General features: G+C 32.7%; 1 protein-coding gene across 2 annotated transcripts in view; it reads left to right on the top strand.

Annotated features, from left to right (window-relative positions):
- Nucleotides 1-3,020: 3,020 nt before the first annotated feature.
- LOC148227667 (suppressor of cytokine signaling 2-like) overlaps nt 3,021-20,799 on the top strand; it is a 54,237-nt gene continuing 36,458 nt past the window's right edge. Inside the window, exon 1 of one of the 2 annotated variants that reach the window (XM_088201145.1) lies at nt 3,021-3,290. The gene's annotated coding sequence lies outside the window, so the exon portion shown is untranslated. Of the gene's footprint in view, nt 3,360-20,799 lie in introns of both variants that reach the window. The other variant, XM_088201144.1, reaches the window with a different exon arrangement.

Genomic DNA, 20,799 nt, shown 5'->3' with positions numbered 1-20,799 from the left:
AGATGAAAAAAGTTTGGGAAGCGCTGTGTCCAAAATTAAACAGCGCATTATCGGGGATTACCGAGAAGGTCCAAATCAGGTGCGATGGCCTGCCTTTCATCGCATTGTTTCAGATCGGCTACCTGTGCCGAATGCCAACGACGGGTTACCTGTGCCCACCATACCGTAATCTTTTTTTCTTCTAAAAATAACTATTATTTACTACTTTTTTGTTATATTGTTTACTTGATTGCATCTGTTAAAATTAATCTGATACACATTTGTTTATATATTATATATTAGATCAAAATCTATGCAACACGTTTAATTTTGCATATTTTCAATATAAAAAATAACGCACTAAATTAAAATTAGTAATAAAAAAATACATTATTCTAAATAAATGTAAATACATACTTCAAAATAATTGACAATCCTTACAAGTGTATCATGAAATTTGACAACCTCACTTGATATCAGTTTTAAATTTAAACAGCTTGACGTTTATCATAACACGATTAAATTCGACTAGAAAAAAAATAATACTTTTATTTTTTTAACATAACGCGAATAAAACGGTCCATAAACTGCAAATTATATACACATGTTTTCAAAGCGCGTGCATTCGCAAGCGCGTCGCTAATTTACGAACACGGGGAGAGGGTTGTTTTTCAGCGCGAGGGCCACCTGTTGTCGCGCCAGAATCATTGTTCTCCACCACGCACTGACGTGACCGTGATACGCTCAAATCGCAACGATACCGAGAATTCGCTATAAACTTATTTGCGCCGATTGTCACGCCACGTCCATTTTTTATTGCTGTTATACAACAATAACAAACAAAAGACGCTATTCGCGGAAAAAGTGCTAATTATAATGTAGCACCGCTCTCGCCCCTTTCGGCGCTAAAATAAATCCACGATTCGCGTGCGAAGTACTCAATTGTGTAGATCATAATTATTGCGGTTATTGTTAAGGGGAATGAGCTTTTATCGCATCTGTCAAAAAATGCCCGGCCGGCTAGACGCATAGGCGCCCCCGCAGACCGCTTGAGTGTAAAATTGAGAACATCTGACGTTATTATGTTATGAAATATTTTTTGCACACGCCGTTCGAACCTTCGCTTAATTAAATCTCATTAAATTTTATTCTAAAACATGATTAAAAAAAAAGAGGAATATCGATTTGAATTTTATTATTATTAATTATTATGGTCGACGGTCGTATTTTTTTGGCCAATGCGCAGGTCGACCGATAAGTTTGTAAAATGAGTAGATGTCGGCATCTTCTGGGAATCGCAACCAAACGAGTTGTTCTTCTCGGGAAGGACCGATGTTGCATTTTCGCGGAAGACTCCTCGCGCGCCCTATCGCTGTTTCGTTTCGATTCCTGTCTGCGAACTCAGGTGCGACACGAAAAGAGATATAACTTACCTTTCGGTTCTTGCGCTGCCATCAGCCTCTTTCGCCAGGCAAGGTGAAATCGTTTCGTCTCGTGGAACCGGATACGGTTCGACAACGACTCCATTTTAGAAATATTTTTATAAAATAAAGTTGTTTGTGTGGTTTTATTCATAAAATAATCCGGATATTAAATGTAGCAAGAATTCCACCATAATTACGTTTACTTCATAATGAGGAGAACCTGATTCTAGACATATTAATATAATAATTATGTTCATAATATATACATAGATTAATTGTATGGGAGACGCCATCGTCCATTTGCTTCGCAGTGCGAAATTTTTGAGTACTTTTAACCACTGTCTTGCAAATGTTAAATTATAAATAGTTTACGCATGATTAGTTATTTTCCTGAAAAATAATGTCTACGTTGAATAAGCCGTGCAGAGAAAATATTTGTAATGATATTTTTTTTATAGATACTGTACTCAATGATGGCAATTTTCACACGTAACATAAACAATGTGTTGTCACTTCTAAAACTATTTTATAAACGTTGTTATGGCATTCGAACAAAAATAACAATTAATGTTTAATAGTGCATATAAATCCTCTAACAAGGTGGTAGATAGCGCACAAACAATACAATTCCCTACTGAGTTTTAAATTATTTGGAACTATTGGGAATGTCGCACACAATTTTATTTTAAAAGTTGGAGTTGCAAGTATGTTCCTTATAATTTGAATTTACTTTAATTATCCAAAGGAACTAGGTTGCGCGTCGAAACATTACTATAAAATGAAATTCAGACAGCAATTTAACTGTATGCTAAAGGAAAATCTTTTCATTCCTTGCATTCCGTTAATATAGACCAATGTTTCATTTAATTTTAAAAGATTTCCGATGCTTTTGAAATGGCCGTAAATAAATATTAGTAAATTTGAAAGCAAATTGCTTTTTTATAGTCAACTTATATATTTATGTACAAAATATTATTCCTTTTATTTCAGATACCAAATTAAAATTTGTTATTTGTGTAAAGCATTAATATACAATAAAATAATATTGAATTAATTACAATAATTGTAGTAGTTGTACATCCCAGTTTAGTAGTATTTTTAGATCAACGAGTCTGTGCAACATCGGGTATTTCCTCTAATTGAATATAGCATTTTATATAAATGTTTTTTCCTCTTTGATAAAAAATAACGTTTTTATATATTTAAGTGTGAAAACATTAATTATATGGGTTTACCCGTCCGGTAAGGGATTGCCTGATTTTAATAGTTGAGATTTTACTACTGATTATAATATTTTTTCAAGGTTGATGTAACATAAAATTTATACACAATCTTTTTTTTTGTCCACTTTATATTAATCCATTTAGAAATACACATATTTTAATTATAATATTTCTGATTAGAATTGAATATGACACTTTTATGTGCATTTTTTTGTTTTGTGTTTAAAATTATGCAAAAGTTATATAAAAATCTAAATATATTTTTATTTTATTTAAAATGATTGTATATATTTTTAGCGTTATTTTTTATTTTAAAATCTAAAGTTTAATTTTACAATTTTCAAAACATGGTCGCTATTTACGTCGTTTCGACCATTTCTTGCACTGTGTTGCCAGTGCGTTCCGCCGTAGCCGTGGGGATGCGTCCGTTCAGGCGAGCGGCCTCGTCTCGCGGAGTTTGTCGTTCTTTTACGACAACTCGTCAATTTGTCGATCGCGAATTCGCCACAAAGTACCATAAGAATCCGACATGTGCCAAATAATGCGTTTAAAATACGCCGAAAAGCTCAAGGAGAGAGTTCCAGTTGTAAATAAAAATGACATGTGTCGCGCGTCCAGCTACTTCTTCGAACGAATCGAATCCGATCGAGGTCATCGTCTTTAGGTATGCTTCTACATAACGTCAAACTTCCGATAACTTCGTCTGTGGATAAAAAGAGAAAAAATATAACAAGTACGTGAAAAGTTTTGAATACTTAGTTTTGAATGTTTACTTCATGGCCGGTCGTTTTTATTAGGGCCGAATTATAAAACACATTGATCACTTTTCTGATACTTATGACGTGACATACATATATTTAATAAAAAAAAAGTTTTGAATTCGGGAAGATTCTTTTTGTTATGGTCGTCTTTTTTTTTTGATAAGACCAAATAAAATGTTAATACGAATTAATTACATTGGTGACGTTTGTGACGTCACCTACTATACACGTTTTCATTGTTTGTTGTCATTTATCACGTTATCAGTTGAAGGTCACGCCTCACGCGTAACGCAATGAAGTTTATTTACGCGTACGTCCTTGATTGCATAGCGTTACATAAATAACGCCAATGCTCTTGCAACAGTAACAGTTGTATATTGTATATACAGTGACGAATTTGTGTGCGAGTGTGAGTATTATTAGAAAGGCGGAGACTAAATTTGGATTATTGATTTTTTCGTCCTTGACGCGACTCCTTTGCGCCAGACTCCAGACAATTGTATGCTTTGTAATAATAATAGTACTGAGTTGTTGTGTTCACTCGAAAAGCTCAAAGGTCATTCTTTTTTTATTTTTGCAAAAACTTTTATAAATTATGTTAAAGCTAATTGCAAAGTTTTATACAAAATGAGACCTGAAATCTTTTATATACTATGTACATATATGTATATATTTTTCATTTAAAAATCACATTATTCAATTCATTAAATCTATTCAAGTTTCAATAGTGAAAGTGAGTTCTTTCCACGAATTCATCTACCAAACAATGATATGCGAAAGACCGTCTTGCACAAAGTTTCACGTAAATAAGATAACGCGCAATGGCATAAAACATAAATTGTAACGAAGCTTCAAGGAATTAGCTAAAATAAATATGTGTAGATTCTTTTATTCTCAGAAAGAGAGCGTATCCACGGAGTAAAACAATTGTTTTAATCACGTAAAGTAAGCAAATGCTTTATTCTAAGATGAGAAAATAAATTATGCGACCGTAAAACGACCCCGAAAGATGCCGTTAAGCGACCTTTGCCGACCTGACCTGTCGAGTTTACTAACACGATAGATAAGTGATATAAGTTGGCACCTATTTGGGGTGAAAGATCGTTCGCTTTATAAAGAAACACTTAAGCGTAGTTTTTATTCATAGAAATACCTTTAGCCACGAAACCAGTAACGGTTTTCGATCTTACTGCCAATTACTTAAAAGACGCTAGTTTTTTTGCACCTACGAATTTGCAGATAAGTCGCATTCATTCAGGATTCGATAAATTAAACAAATGATAATCATTGCTATAAAATATCAATCAACATTTACTTTATCTGTTTCCAATTGGAGTTCCAATATAATCTATATATTTCCTACTGTTGTGTTCCTCTAGATTTTTCAAATTCTTTATGATTAAAGAAAAATCATTTAACCTAAAAATAAACGTCAGACTGCGTAGCACAAAATATTCGCTAATTTTCTTAAACTGACATTTTATGTTAAGGTATGCGGACCGATATTGATGACGACATAGATTTATAGATAAAACTAACAGTTATGTATTGTAGTTAATAAATAATATTATTGCCAACTGACGTATGTATAACATTTTTAAACTGATTAGACAATTCCTATGTATACAATAATAACCAAGCTTGGAATAAGTATAATATAAAGGTATTAATCTAAATCAAATATAAAATAGTTTTTGTGTATTATATATATGTACATATATATTTAATACAATTTTGTAATTTATTATCAAACAACAAATTTGTATGGAATAGTATTAAGTATTTAATAGGTTTATCCAGACGTGGATTTATGGCTTAACCTTTTTATTGTCCCAAGGGAGGTATCCAAGGTACTTGAACTCTGACTCAACTTTAACCTCTTTATTACTTATCCACACACACTAAGGAAGTGTAGACGAGTATTTACATATATTTTTTGCAGTACTGAGAATCAGTCAATATTAATTGGTCAGAATTTAATCCACCTGAGGTCAGAAATGGTTAGGATAAACATTATGCTATTTTTACCCTGACCATTTGATATTTATTTTGACCCTAAATAATATAATAAAAGTCAAAATAAACGCATGGGACGATCATAATTATATTATTCAGGGTCAGAATAAATTTCAAATGTTGTAATAAAAATAGTATACGGTCAGAATAAAAATATAGACTTAAATATTTATTATAACATGAATAGGCAATACATGATTTATTTTAGAAATATCTTATGAAATATCTCGCTCACATATAAACTGTTATACAGATAAGGTGCGACCGAACGTTGGTCAGAACAGTGAACACCCCATAAATAACTCAATGAATCAGTGATATTTTCAGAGCGATGAATGAAGCGGGAATAACGACAGGGCGGCGACGGAGTGAACGCTTGGCTTGTTGTATTTACTTATTACAGCTTTTTCCAGAGGAGGGGAGGGAGCAATAGTTGACCAGATTTCATTAATATTCATAGTATTTCATTAAATGACGTGCATTTTTCTGGCCAAATTCAAGGGGGGGAAAGGCAAATGCCTCCCCCTGCCGCCCCTAAATGATGTCCCTGTTTAGAATTCACATTAAAAGCAATAAAACTGTCGCCGACGCTTGTTATCTAGCGTTCATATTAAGACTTTTTATAACAATATTACGACTTACAATAAGTGAGAATCGAATGAAGCACATCTAAACCGAATTTTGACCAATAGGAGAGCGCAAAAAACAATTATCCCTTCTCAGAAGTCAAAAATCCGCGTCAAAAGCAATAAAATCGTGTCGACGCCGTTGCAGTGGGAACGCTCGTTCCCACTGCAACGGCGCCGACATTATTGTTCTTTAAGCCTTTCTTGCACAATAGTAGTCACTGATGTGCGAAATGGGATTAAAATTAAAGCGATCTTTTTATGTATGTTTTTAGAAATATGTTCAGTAATAACAAAATAGTTATTTTAAAAAACACTATATATGAAATAATATTTATTTAGTTTACATATGTAAAGTCCAACATGTTTTAGATTGGTCTTATGGTCTAAGACCCGAAAGGCAATTTTTTTTAAATGCTATATGTATACGATTGTAAATTTATCTAATAATAACATATAAGTTTAAAGTTTAATAGATTAAACCAAAAACTTTTTAAGACGAAGCTAGTTTTTATTGTAAATCAGTTAGGTTAGGTTAGGTTAGGTTAATCTAACATTTTGTGACTATGACATACTCGCATCATTATCAAAGCTATAGACACGTTATCACTTTCTACTAAAACTACACCTATGAGGGGTAAAAAGTTCGTTCCCTACATATGGGCAAAAATCTAATTATGCTTTTAAAGCATAAAAAGCCAAGATCCGATCATTCATTTTTTACTTATTCTCTCGCTACCGTCGTCCTGCCTCTTGTCCGACATGGTTTTATGGTATGTAATTGAGCCTTTCGCAGAAATTCAATTTCCTCGCAATTGTGGAAGGTCAAACGAACCGGGGCCACGTAGCATTCAGAATTAATTCGCAGATCGAGCTTTTTGCTAGCAATTTTTCAATTGGACTGTCCGCTTTTCCAGGAATAGCTAAAGCCAGCACAATGTCATATGCTTTTAATGGCAAACCGTGAATGACACGTCGGTCACTCATTCAATCTCATTGTGTAATTTGACATGAATGAGAAGTTATGTTGTTTTGAATCCACAGTATGATTGTGCTGCAACTTTTGATCATTTTACCATTCATAGTTCTTATTTTTCGCTTTTGTGGTCTAAATGATGATTATGTATACGGTTAACCGCGTGGTGTTTTTGCATGCAATAACCACATTTTACATCAGTGACACACTAAAAATATAATATATCCTATTATGGTCTTGCTAATATTTAGATATTAGAAATATATAAATACTTCTTATTTTCAAATAATATCATTGGAAAAATATGTTGGTTAAATACTAAGAAAAACAATCTTTCTGTCATAAGTTGTATTTATTTTAACTGTACGCCTAATTTAAAATAAGTTATAGATTTTATTAAAAAATATTAATTTAGCCAATATTTTTGTTTGTGCTAAATGGCATATGCAGCTTGATATGATACGAATTTATTTGATTACACTATTCACATGTAATTAAAGCACATATGCATTCCTAAATCCAATTCGGTCTAAATGTTTGCTGTGTGTATACTTTTAAAATCTCTGGTATCGTATTAAACTGTTGAGCGTTGCTTGTATTATTATATTAAATTTTCCTCTGAGAAGGGACATTATTGAAGGAAAATTGTCTCGTTTTGCTACGAGCCACATCTCTGCAATATTGCTTTACGATGCGTCTTAATATAATACGGAATGCTTCCAAGTACATACAGTAATAACATTTTTAAACATCCCGCAAAGTTTATTGCAATCGTTCGCGTTCAAGCTTTTAGTATAATAAATTTACAGAGACATTGTTGCGAAAATTTGACTCGCCTCGTTGTTGAGTTTGCATTCCCGGGCTAAACATAATTCTCTCCGAAAATCTCTTTTCCGATGTAGCAATTTGTTTTCGCGTTCATCTCTCGTCTCGCCGAGACTAATAAAAATCATCGTTTAAAATCAGCCCGATTGCCAAGAATTCGTACAACGCGCGCGTTCTCGTTGTTTTGCTCATTGAAAGGTCAAACATCTGCCATACGATCGGTCGTAAATTTGATTGTTACGATTCCGAGAACAGGTCGTTAACGTTGATACCACGAAAATGCATCGGAATATTCCTTTATAAAGCAGCGTCCATACTACGGCGCAAGGCGTAGAAGCGGTATGGCTAAACATTATGTTCATAATATGTATGCTGGTCATGCATAGATAATTAGTTTTGTGACAAAAAAAAATATTTTCAATAATTAAACTTTTAAAAAATACTCAAATATCAATTTTTATTTACATTGTTAGGATTGATTATGATATACTGTCGGGATCATTCATAACAGTTGCGTTAAAATGAGTAATGTAATTTCTCTGTCCCTCTAATTTATTAAGAATCGGAGCAATTTTCGGTCTTACACGAAAACAATTAACGGGATCAATAGTGCATTAAAAACGCTGGACCTACCAAGTGGCGTAGCTAGAGGGCGGAACGTTTCAGGCAGCACTTGCTTTGGGGCGGCATTTTCGCGATGGAGGGACCGTTCTTAAATTGAATGCGCTAAAAATATATATCCACGAATAGCTTGGAGCTAATTTGAGTATGTGAAAACAATAAACAACAATTTAATAAATGCTGATTTATGTTATAATAAAATCTGTGTATTCTGTGACGTAATTCGAGAGCGCACGACGCCTCCTGGTATAGTTTTGCTTCTCGGAAATCAGTCTATTTGAAATTTCGTAGAAGAACCTTTCCACTAAATTTAATATGCTCTGTTTGCGGAGACCAGCAGTATTATAAAAGCATTATGCAGATGTTTGTATATGTATATAAAAAATCTAAACCTGTTGAGTTCGAGTCAAACATAGAAGAAAACTTGTGGAAAGTTAACATTTGGAAGTTTATGTTTTATATTATATCATAAGGAGCGTTGAGAAAAAAATATGATATATGAGGCATCCAGTGGCGAACCTGTGTTTGGCTATTTCTGGGATTACGATGGCAAAAAATAATACACATGAATTTGGTTGTTTTCCTAAAGCGCTAAGTCGCGGAATTATCTTTTATATATAAATTGCTTACTTCTATGCCGTTTATTTATTGTGATAAATCTAAAAAACGGCGTTGCCAACATGCATAAACATAATTTAAACCATGTTTACGACTTAGTATGAAAGCATGTAAGCATTGTAGATATATAAATATTATAATATTAGTAAAGGCAAATAATTTTAAAGTTATTTGAATATAAAATTCATATTTATATGTTATTTATAAGTTTAATGCTAATGCGCATCTGTGCATAAAAACAATAATTTAAAATTATGTACAATATCTCGCAGAGATCGCAACGCACAAATGTGTTCCGGGTTAAATATTTTGAGTTTTTAACATTGTTTCGTCAAATCAAAGTGTCAGAGCTCAAATTTAAATAATCAATCTTGAGCTATGTACATTTAAATAAATACTTTGCTCCATAAAACGTTTTGTTTGTGCGTTAATATAAGGTAAATCTTATTCATAAGGGTTTCACTGTTATGGAACCAATGCTCGCTCGCACGTTATCTGTCCAACAGTAATGCACAAACAATGTTTTATGGAACAATTATTTTATTTAATGCTCATTCAAATAGTCCTCTAAGGAAATTAGGAAGATTTAGAAAAACCTATCAAAGCAATGTATCTATCTTATGATGATTTTTAACGTCTCTTGATACGTTAGAATTTAAAAAAATAGTAGGATAATGTGGTAAGATTGTACTCGATAAACAATTACTTATACTATACATATAGTGCTAATTTTATACAAAAATAGAGGAATTATATGAATCAAATTATTTTTTATTGGCTCGTATTTTTCGGGTTTAAATTTTAATACGGTAGTGGTCAGAATTTATATTAAAAGGTCGGAATACGTCGACCAGAATAAATATTATATGAACAAAATTTGTATTAATTTGTTGGAATTTATCAGAATCTTTTTTTCAGTCAGTATTTATTCAGTTCAAGATTTATAAAGAATAACCAGTATTTATATTATATGATCTGTAGTTTAACCTTAAGGTCTGTTTTATGTCGACAGTTGATCAGTATAATAATAAACGGTCATTATCATTGTGTTTTAGGGCCAACTTATTTGTTTGGGCTCGCAACATTGTCATATGTCAACACAACATGCCAAGCGTGCTCTCCACGCCGCTCTGTCGTTATTCCCGCTTCGTTCGTCGTACTGAATACCGTCGTGTCCTACATACAATTTAAAAAAATCGTTGCAGATTCGTTGAGAGTTATTAATGGGGGTGTTCAATATTCTGACCAACGCTCGCACACACTTAACATTTCCAATAGTTTCGGTGCGGGCGAGATGTTTTATAAGATATTTCTAAAATTAATAATTTATTTATAAATGTTATAATATTTATTATATATTATATATATGAGTCAAATGATTTTTCTATGTGAGATTTGATTTTTATTCTGACCCAAAGTTGATTTAAATTATGACCACTTAATTTGTTGCCCTTTTTAATAATTTCCTTAAATATAAATTAAATTAAATGTCATTTGACAGTGAATATTTTGTTTCAACCACAAACACGCCGACATTCTTCCGCGTAACTGTTAATTCTGAAAAAACTAGCAATTAAAGTAAAATGGTTATCCACTTTATTTAAGTTCTAAGAACTGTTTTCCAAGACCTTGTAATACCGCTTATATGACAATAATAATTTTTATGTTTGTATTCATAATAATCATTATTGCTAATTAACAATTATAATAATTAGAAAGCTGCCGGTAAAACAGCAGCAGCGTTTTGGTTTTTCTCAGTAACGCTGCACAACACAATGCTAGAAAGCGTTTCAATTATACAATAACCCAGAAAATTGTTTTGTATATTCAAGTAGATAAAACTTATCTATTTATCTTTGAATTTTACAACACTCGAGTGAAGTTTACAATGTGTTGTACACATATCTTATTGGATAGTCACAATTATTATGAACGGTGCGTTTTACTGCTCGGTTACTGTCATTCTTGAATAGTATGTCATAATTAGTTCTTTGAAGTTGATGATAAACCGACAGTTAAGCCAATTTGAGTAATGCTCGTGTTTCGAATAGTATCGTTACTTATATACATAATTCGAATATATTAATCTTTGAAATTGTTGTTCGATATATGGAACTATAAATATTCACATTCTGGCAGTAAATTTATATCATAAATAATTAAATGTGAATTAAACTAAGGCTCACAGTGTTAATTTTGTAATTAACATAGATATATTTATGATATAAAATATAATAACGAAACTTTTGCTGTGTGCAAGTTTATCTTTCTGCTCCAACACGAAACCGGCGGAAAGTTGTATCCTTTGAAGTTTTGCACAGACTCTAAGATACTCAGCCTGCTCCTCATGGATGCATTTATCGCAGTAGTGCTCATTAGCGTCACGGCTAATTTCACTTTGGACATGAAATAATGTCTTCTCGGAAAGACGTTGTATTGATGTGTATGTTTGTATATACATATCTACAATGTTGCGGAATAGGGTCGCCGGTAATAGTTTTATTACACGAAAACCTCATGCACGTACGACTATCCCACGGCTGTTCACAGAATGTGTCAATTTTAGCAAATGTTATTTGCGCCATGAAAGACTAGGTTGTCTCTGAATGTAATTTTGTTGCCATAATATTACATTACGTCGTTTATCTAGTAGAGAAAATGTTTTCATAGCGACATAACGTTGATCTCATTCCCAGTTAGAAAACGCGACTCCACACCCTTGAAACATTAATTATTTAGGTAGGTAAGCATATCGCGTGAACAAGTTCAAATTTAACCCATAGACATGAAAAAAATTCAAATTTGATTTACTCCTCCGGCAATCAAAACTTTTTCATATGCCAACCCGTAATCTTGCGATGAAATTTGTCACATGGATTTAATTTATTCGTGTCTTTCTAAAAAAAATAATTTCTCGTCGGCGTAATAGAAATGGATACCCATTAAACGTACTTATTAAAGGACTTGCATACAGCGAACGATCGGTACCAACACAAAGGAATTCGATGCCAGAATACAAAGCAGAAAGGTCAATAGAAAGCGCCGGCAGGTGTTAACCCCAAGATTATGAATTTCATAGAAATTACATCATTTCGTGATGTAACATCGATTTAGTTACGCAAATAATATTCTAGATATTTAGTTGCCAATAACAAATAATCTATTTCCGCCCCAATCACATTGGCTAGTAGGTCAAGAACGAAAGGATCATTGGATGAAAAATAGTCAAATAAATCAATTCTGACTTATTAAAATGGATAAATTTGCAATAAAACTGTCGGAAACGGTCTATTTAGAGTATGATCCCTTAATGATGGAACGACTAGTTATATGACTGAATCTTCCTAGTATGCTGCATATAGCATATTCTAAGATCGATATGACACCCCATATTATACTAATTTAAAGAAACTCCACACTCGATATTCTATACCTACAATTAAAAATCACATTATTACTAATACGATAAATTATTACAAAAATATCTCGCGTGAACATAATAATAAATTAATTGCAAAAATTGGTAACTATGACAAAGTCACACTAAATTTCAAGTATAAACATAAAATGCCTAAGCACATAATGCTTTGATAGCAAATCTGTAACCACGACTTCAATAGCCCCAGTTCGTAAGTGTTATTTTTAATTATGTATCTTATATTTTATTTATTTTATTTTCTTTTTCTTATTGTATAAAGGTTTTAGTATTTTCTCCTTAAATTTTACTTATTAAATATTGCATATTGTTGCCTCTATTTTTATTTAAACTATTGTAATTTCGCTTGTAAACATGATAATGGCTAAAAGCCAGAAACATGTAATTTATAACTTGTATAAAACTAAATTATTTTTGAAATAAACATTTATAAAAAAAAAAAAAAAAAAAAAAAAGATCGATATGAATAGAGACGTTTGGTGCACGCAGTCCAATACCATACAAAGGACCACGGCGCTTAGATATAAGCACAATGACCAAAACTTCTTTCGCAAGAATGCGAAACGTTGCATATCATATCTTAGTATAGAATCTCTTGTGAACAATGATAGCTGCGAAGCATTCCAAAAATATCTCAAGATAAAGTCCCAACAATGTCAATAACTTCGGACGCAACTCACCGAAACAACCCCAACATAATACACGTGCATTGCGAAGCGTTATTTGAATTCGTTACGTTTCGCTAATTGACCCTGACCGCCAGATTACGTGAAAACTTCCGACCGCGACACGTAAAAGTGTAGCGCGAAAAGATTTTGCTTATAACGGGGATCCTCGCTATAACGTTACGAATCATCACGGTCCGTTTTCATTGCAAAGCATTATTGTTGTCTCGGTTGAATGGGCCAACACGCGTAAAATAATGGTTTATTGCGTTACCGTAGTCTGCAGTTCCGATAATGGACACGATAGTCGAGTAACTATACACCGTGCAGTAAATCTAAAAAAATGTATTTTTTAATTTACGTGATTAATTTTCAAATGCTATAGTAATAAATACTCTTATACGTATTTATCATACCTTGCACCATGTAGTTTGCAGCAGAATACTAGGGAAGATCTTTAGTCCGAATAGGCATGAGGACGGTGCGTAAAGTCCAACCTCCTACCTAGGCCGTCGCGAGTGACAGCCGCAGTCGGGTTAACCGGCCCCACTGATCAATTTAAAGATATGGATAAGGGATATCAGGAATAAAATTCTTCTGCTTTTCTCCATAAGACAAAAATATTTAATAAACTAAAGTTTTTTGTTTTATCGTATAAATAGGTTTAATTCCAATCAATAAAAAAATGAGTAATAATAGTAAATAAACTCAACAATCCAGTTGAAGGGAAAAAATTCACAAACAATAATTTTAACGCGCATATAGAATCAGCTAGTAATAATGAAATTATTAAATTTTGTATCAATCTTCAGCATTACAGCAATAACAGCACTATACGATAACACTATTACCAACTGAAAAATTAATCTGACCATCTGTCAAAATAATTCTTACCATGTAATATATATTCTAATCAGTCCAGTTTAAATTATTAATCATTTAATATAAATTCCGTCCAATTATATAAATTCTGACAATCTACTGTTTATTCTGGCCGCTTTTATCTTGTCCAATGTATTTTGACATTTTAATATAAATTCTGATCCATGTAAAAAATAAGAACCATTAAATTTGTATGAAATTCTAAGAAAGCTCGTTTTTTAGCTACTTTATTAAAGAATTATCTGAAAAAAATCAGCGTATAAGATAGTAAAAAATTCTGGTACCATTTCCATATACATATGTACCTGTCAAAGTTGACTTAATAAAAGACATAAATTTCAGTAAAATTTAACATTTCGATAAATGTATGCTCAAATTGCTATGCATATTTCAACAGAAATAAAAGCCTTTTAATTTGTATACATTCTGAAGGAACTGAAAGATATTGTACATCCATTGAAAAAATATTACTTTTAGTTTGTGAAATATTTTATTTTGAGCCCTGCTTTAGTGTACATTATTTTTAAACTTTTGTTATATAAAGTTTTGGAAATAATTTATTTGCAAAATTACAGCTGAGTAATTTAAGTAGTAGGTATAGGCATTTAAACAATTTATTGTAGTGTATGTAATGATACATGCACATACATATGTATATATTATACTAAAAATAATATTTTTTGTAAACTAAATCGTTGTTACTCCATCTTTGTTGTATGTATTTTGAAATTTACTATTGAAGCATGAGTTTAAAAAAATGTTACAGTTTCCCGGTATCTGCGACCTGTCGCGTTTTCTTCGCTTGTCAACATCTTTTCGACTTTCACACGTTCTCTCTTATACCGGGAATCGCACAGAGAGCTTTCTCATTTTTTAGTTTGTTTGGCGTTATCGCACTCTCTTATCCGTGGAGTGCCATTCTGTAATTTTCCGCGATCTCTGTCTGAATTTTGTCTGCGCGTCTGTTTCGTTTGCGCATTTGCGCATTTTTCGCACGCGCTAATGGCGAAATTTGCGGCATTGAATCAATATTTGTATTAAAACGCTCGGCGGCTCTTTACTTAGAATTTTGAAGTGAGTCTATTTTGGGAGGTGCGTGGAAAATTTGGAGCGCGGAAATAATTGTGTTCGATGGCTGCACGTTATGGATTCAATTACGCACTCGAGTGGGTTGTTGTGGTGATGCTCGACGGGCAGTTTAATTTGATGAATTGACTGTATTTGAACTGGGTCCTATTATAATATACGGTCAACTAATATATGTAATGTGTTTGCTTAAACTTACATAGGGTTAAATTTCAGGAACAAAAATATTTGACCGGGATACCTTAATTCCTGGTATCCACAAGTGGTTAAATAAAGAACTATTCTGAGAATACTATTTGCTGCTTGCTATACATATTGACATGGTACCAACATTTTACATTTTGAAGCCTTTTCTTAACGGTCTCCTTAATAATTCAACATTGAAAATTAAACTTTAACTAAATAAATCAATTAAGTGTTTTTCAATAGTATTTTCAGTTATAAATCACAGATATCCAACCTACGGTAGATTGTATTTCAGAGGATGTTACTAAGAGGAGAGTGTATAATTTCGAAGGCTTTCAAAGATTTCAGAAGAATGAATCATGAATTCATATTCCTAAAATTTGACTGAAAGAATATATCTTTGACAAATTGAATTACATAAGAACATTGGATTGCGAGTGTTTTAAAAGACATTTTTTTATTGTACAGTAAGCCCTCGAACTAAGTGATTAATTGGCCCCGATGGTGAGATTCAATTATGATTCAAAACTGCGGTCTGATTACGCTGAAGGGTTTGTTTATGAACAGAAACATAACCTGATAATAATTATTTTATTTCACTATTTTTAACGGCAATACTATTCATACACTTAACAGGAGTAACAAATTTTGACCCTTCAATAAACGTACGTTTCGCAACTGTCAAAAATCCCATTTGCTTCCAAAAAAAACATTACTAACAACACATTGACTTCATGCATGCATTCGGCAGATAATTGTCCTAATTTTTGAGTGAAGTAACTGGCTTGCACTTTCATGAATCAGGCATTTTTTGCTCATTTCACGCAATAAGTGATTTCACTGATTCGGTGTAACATATATAATAATATTCAGATAGAGCAAAATAAGGAATTAAGTAAGAAATAAACAAGAATGATACTGCAGAATATACAGTCCATTTATTTTCAACACTAGTGAAAAAAAATCGTTAAATGCGTGATCATCACATGCGCTTAAATGTCTGTAAGTAATGTACCGGTATGTGTAAGTATATAGGGCAGTATTGGTTTTGTTGTACAAAAGATAATTGTCTTATCGCCCTTTTCACTGTTGCTATAGCTAAGTATGTTTTATTTATTTTAATGCTGACCTTGCCCTGTATGTATTTTATTAATTTAATTTATTTATATAATGAATATTGTTATATTTATTTAGAAAAGTATGTTTTATTTGTTCTAATTAAGTCCTGTTATCGCGAAAGCTGCGTGTATATGTTTTTGTGCAAATACTCTTGAAAAAATAGAGTATAGACTTGAACGCCATTCTCATACAATTTCACAATACCAAGAATACCGTGTGCCTGACCTAGTCTTCAACTATGTTATGAGCATGACCAAAACGCTTTCAATCGATATTACCAAGGTTCGCCTGACAAAAGCCAGGTCACGAATAAAAACTGCCTGCAATGTTGACCCACGTCGAACGTCTATAAATATAGCAATCACAACCTTTTAAATATCCATTATATTCAATAGTGCGATTCATTGAATAGAAAACATTCATTTCGTTAACTCGATAATAATTTATTCCATGACTGTAAAGTTGATACATAAATTACCGACCCCGATTACCCTACTTTGAAAAATCAGATTATTTGTGGAAATGGAAAATCGCTAAATGGTTTCATTGAGGGATATCAAGTATTGTCTACTTATATGTTATTATATACCTTAATGTTAAGCTATTAGCGTTGACCTGTTTTTATTTTGTCTAACTGCACATATATTTATGTATTGCTGCTGTATCTAAGTGTCAAAAGAAAACGGTTTTTAGCCAAATTTTCAAAAACAGACAAAACCTTACACCAGCTATTAAGTCGTTTTTTTATTTTTTCCGTTTTATTTTCTTCGGACCTTAAAGAACAAAATATTTCAAATCCGCCCCGCGGAACAAAGAGTTTGCGTACTCTTGCTCTAATCTAATCCCTAACTAAATCACGGACGAAATAATGCGCTTCTAGTACACGCCTCAAAGGAAATTTGACCAAAGCAGCAGTTTACAATAGAATAGTTTGAAACTATACTTGAATCCACGTGAAAGGTTATTTTAAATACATATGTATAAGATACATTCATGTATCATTGTATGTACATAATAGATACACGTATGTTCATTATCGTCCGTATTCCATTATGCATCGGAATCCAACGCAAATTGACCGAGGCTAATGGATTAGTCAGGATTTAACCCAGATTTGTGTTGTTAACGGGATCTTTCATTACGTTTCCCATCATTTTTTTACAATATTGCTCGCTGTTGCATAATTATATTGTATTAATTTATATCCAATCGATGATGAGGTAAGTACTCGATGCGGAGTGCGCGTGATGGTCTTTCTCAGAAAATGACATCAACTCGTATCCCAAATAATGTATCAGATCTCGCGCTTGAAATAGTGCCGATTACTTGCCAAGAGTGTCGTGGTCTAAGAGCTGGCGAATGAGATGGTTGGGTAGATTTTGGTTTTGTTGATACGTGGGTTCGAGGAGAAGCTTTTATAAGGAGTGAGGTTTCAAGGGATTATAAATACATTTATATAGTTAGTTATATGTAGTTTCGGGAGCGCGTTAACTAGGAAGAATGGGAATTAGTCTGGTTTTAGATGTCTCGAGACATAAAGCATTATGTATACTAAAGACCCGTAACCAGTTTGCATATATTGCGATATATGTTTAAAATATCATGAACATTTATAATATTTTTTTATTATGAGCTGATGATTTAAATTAAATTAAATATATTAAAATGATTATTTATTCAAGAAGACTTAAATTCGTTATGTAACTACATAATCTGAAACCTTTACCTCATGTTTGATAAATTTGTACATTTGTTATATCATTTAACAGTATGACATGTCAAATAAAACACGTTAAAAAAAGGTTACTTCGGTCGAGTTCGGTTCTGCTCGCTCTAAAATCTCTCGGAAGTTATCGGGAGGTAAAGTGGGGCTAATTTAGTCGACTTGGCCAGCTTCGAGCGCTTCCGAGCATTGTCGGCAATGACCGAAGTCAAAGGAACCGAAGTCGGAGCTGCTCTTTCGAGCACGAGCGGTGAGATACTTCCCCAGTGAGAGAGATAATGATATGGTTTTTCGCAAACTGAGATAGAACGAGTAACTCGGTTCAATTTGAGTATGCGCATAGGCGTCCTGTGGTCAACACGCATGTCGAGCGCTGCATCGTGGTCACGTGGTCAATTTATAATACCACATGCTTATCGGGGACTTCAACAGACTCTCACTGACATCTTTGAATATTTTAGGGCACCAAAAGGGATTAATTATATTTTTGATAGTATATTCTTCTTACAGATATCGTTATTATATTTTTTTTCTTATAAAATTAATTAATTAATGGTACTTGATTTTGTTAAAAAAAATCGTTTCGAATATCCTTATGTATTTTCCTAGATCGGTTTATATAAATGTCACACCATAACGATTTCTTATTTAGAATCGATGGCGACAAATTCTAGGATAGTCACAGATGTGGTGTTCGTATTCTGAAGTATCATTTTTATGCCTTATGGAATTTTGCAAAAGCCGACAAAAATTTTGCGTAAATTGAATATTTACGACTGAAAAGTTTTCACTGATGTTGTATTGGTGAGTGCCAACACAAACTTTAATGATTATCAGTAGCGTAATTTTAATAATATGACAATTTAAAAATTGCGATTATTTGGCACATTTTTCGATCGCGCGCAAATATGCCAGCTGTACGTGACAAAAGCCGCCGTCCGGACGGCATATGAAATTTGCGGCAGTGTGATCGCTTATTCGAAGTCGTAGGTCTCGGCCGACTTCAGTTGTAACTTCGGTTTGGACAACTTCCAGAGAGTGTAGTGCAGGCATTACAGAAATAGAGAGCAATCGAATAATTACTTTATGTTTTTAAAAATATTATCGGTATTTTCTAATAAGCAATGCATAATATTTTCAAATATTTAAGATTACTCAGTTACAACAATAATTTTATTACCCGTATGTCATATAGATAGTTATAAATTCGCGGGTACTCGATGAAAATCGGTATTTCTCGGTCAGACGACTGACCGTATGGTTTAAAGTTATTTGTCGGAATGCTGACGAACAAAGGAGATTTCCTTATTTATATAATTATGCTAATTAGAAGTTAGAAAAGGGGTAACTGCGTCGTCTTACAGTCTAAAATTAGGCATGCTGGATCAAAACTCGTACGAAGGGCGTTGATCTTACAAACAAATAATATAATATGTAACGATATATTTTATATATATACATATTACGTATTGAAGAAGATATGAGTTGTTAGTTTAATTTCAATATTTTTTTTAATATATTTCAATTTTTCTAGTTTTCCAAGTGCAGTGTAAAAAAGTATCGATAAAACGATGTATTTTGGTATGCATTTGGTAAAAGCAGAGGAATGATGATGTCAGCTTAGTATTGAGTAAAAGTATTATCTTGATTGAATTGTGCAAGAACGAGGCTTAAAGTGGATTTCAAAAAGCAATTTACTTTAACGGAACGAGTAAATCATGTACGTGGAGTATGTATTTTTTATAAACATATACATATATGATGCAATGATTATTCTATCAATTCGTTTGTATCATTTTATATTTGAGATACGTTTTATCGGCTAGGATATTTACACGATATCGTCGATATATCGCTGTTATGAAGTCATGCTAAATTAACTTAGATCGCATCTTCATTAAATTAAGTTAAACTAGTTAAATTATAACTTAAAACTAATTATGAATTCAATTAAGTAGAAACGTCAGGAATGTATTATGTTAAATGAAGCATTGATTACATATTAAAAATTGAAATGTTTGAACTTAATCAAATTACAATTTCAGTGTGAGGATCATCCAAACCCTTTTGGTATACTTGTAATTATACACATACACCCGTTGTTTGATATAGGATACACCCGGTGACCTTTTCTGGTTCATGTCGCAGAGCGCTAATTCCGAAATTCCACGAAATTCGCGCACACGCTCTCGGGCCTTTTGTGTTTCAACGACGAAAATGCGCGCAAAAATTCCTTACACATGTTGCGCGAATTCAACTGCGTAAACATATACTTTTCTGTTTCGATTCCGGGAAATCGAACACATCGAAGAAAAGTCTCGAAGAATGCGAGATAACGTCGCCGGAATAATTAAAGTAAATATAATAACATTGATTAAGTTCATCCGAAACTGTTATTGCTAAACCCTAAGCGCCATTACTGTCAGATATAGATTATTCAGAATCCCTTATCTTGTCCAATCCGTATCAGAACATTACTTGTACATTGACGTGCTTTTATGCAACTTGAATTAATCGTAACAGTATCAATTTTATTATGAATCATATTGAAACAGATAATATTCACGTGTAATATATTGATTAATATTAAAACTTATTATTTATTATTTATCACTATTCACGGTATTGAACCG

This window comes from Plectrocnemia conspersa, unplaced genomic scaffold, assembly GCF_051122295.1.
Source record: "Plectrocnemia conspersa isolate PC_06_02 unplaced genomic scaffold, ASM5112229v1 ptg000013l, whole genome shotgun sequence".
Taxonomy (NCBI): Eukaryota; Metazoa; Arthropoda; class Insecta; order Trichoptera; family Polycentropodidae; genus Plectrocnemia; species Plectrocnemia conspersa.
Note: the sequence above shows the minus strand (reverse complement) of the source record. Positions and strands in the feature narration are given on the sequence as shown.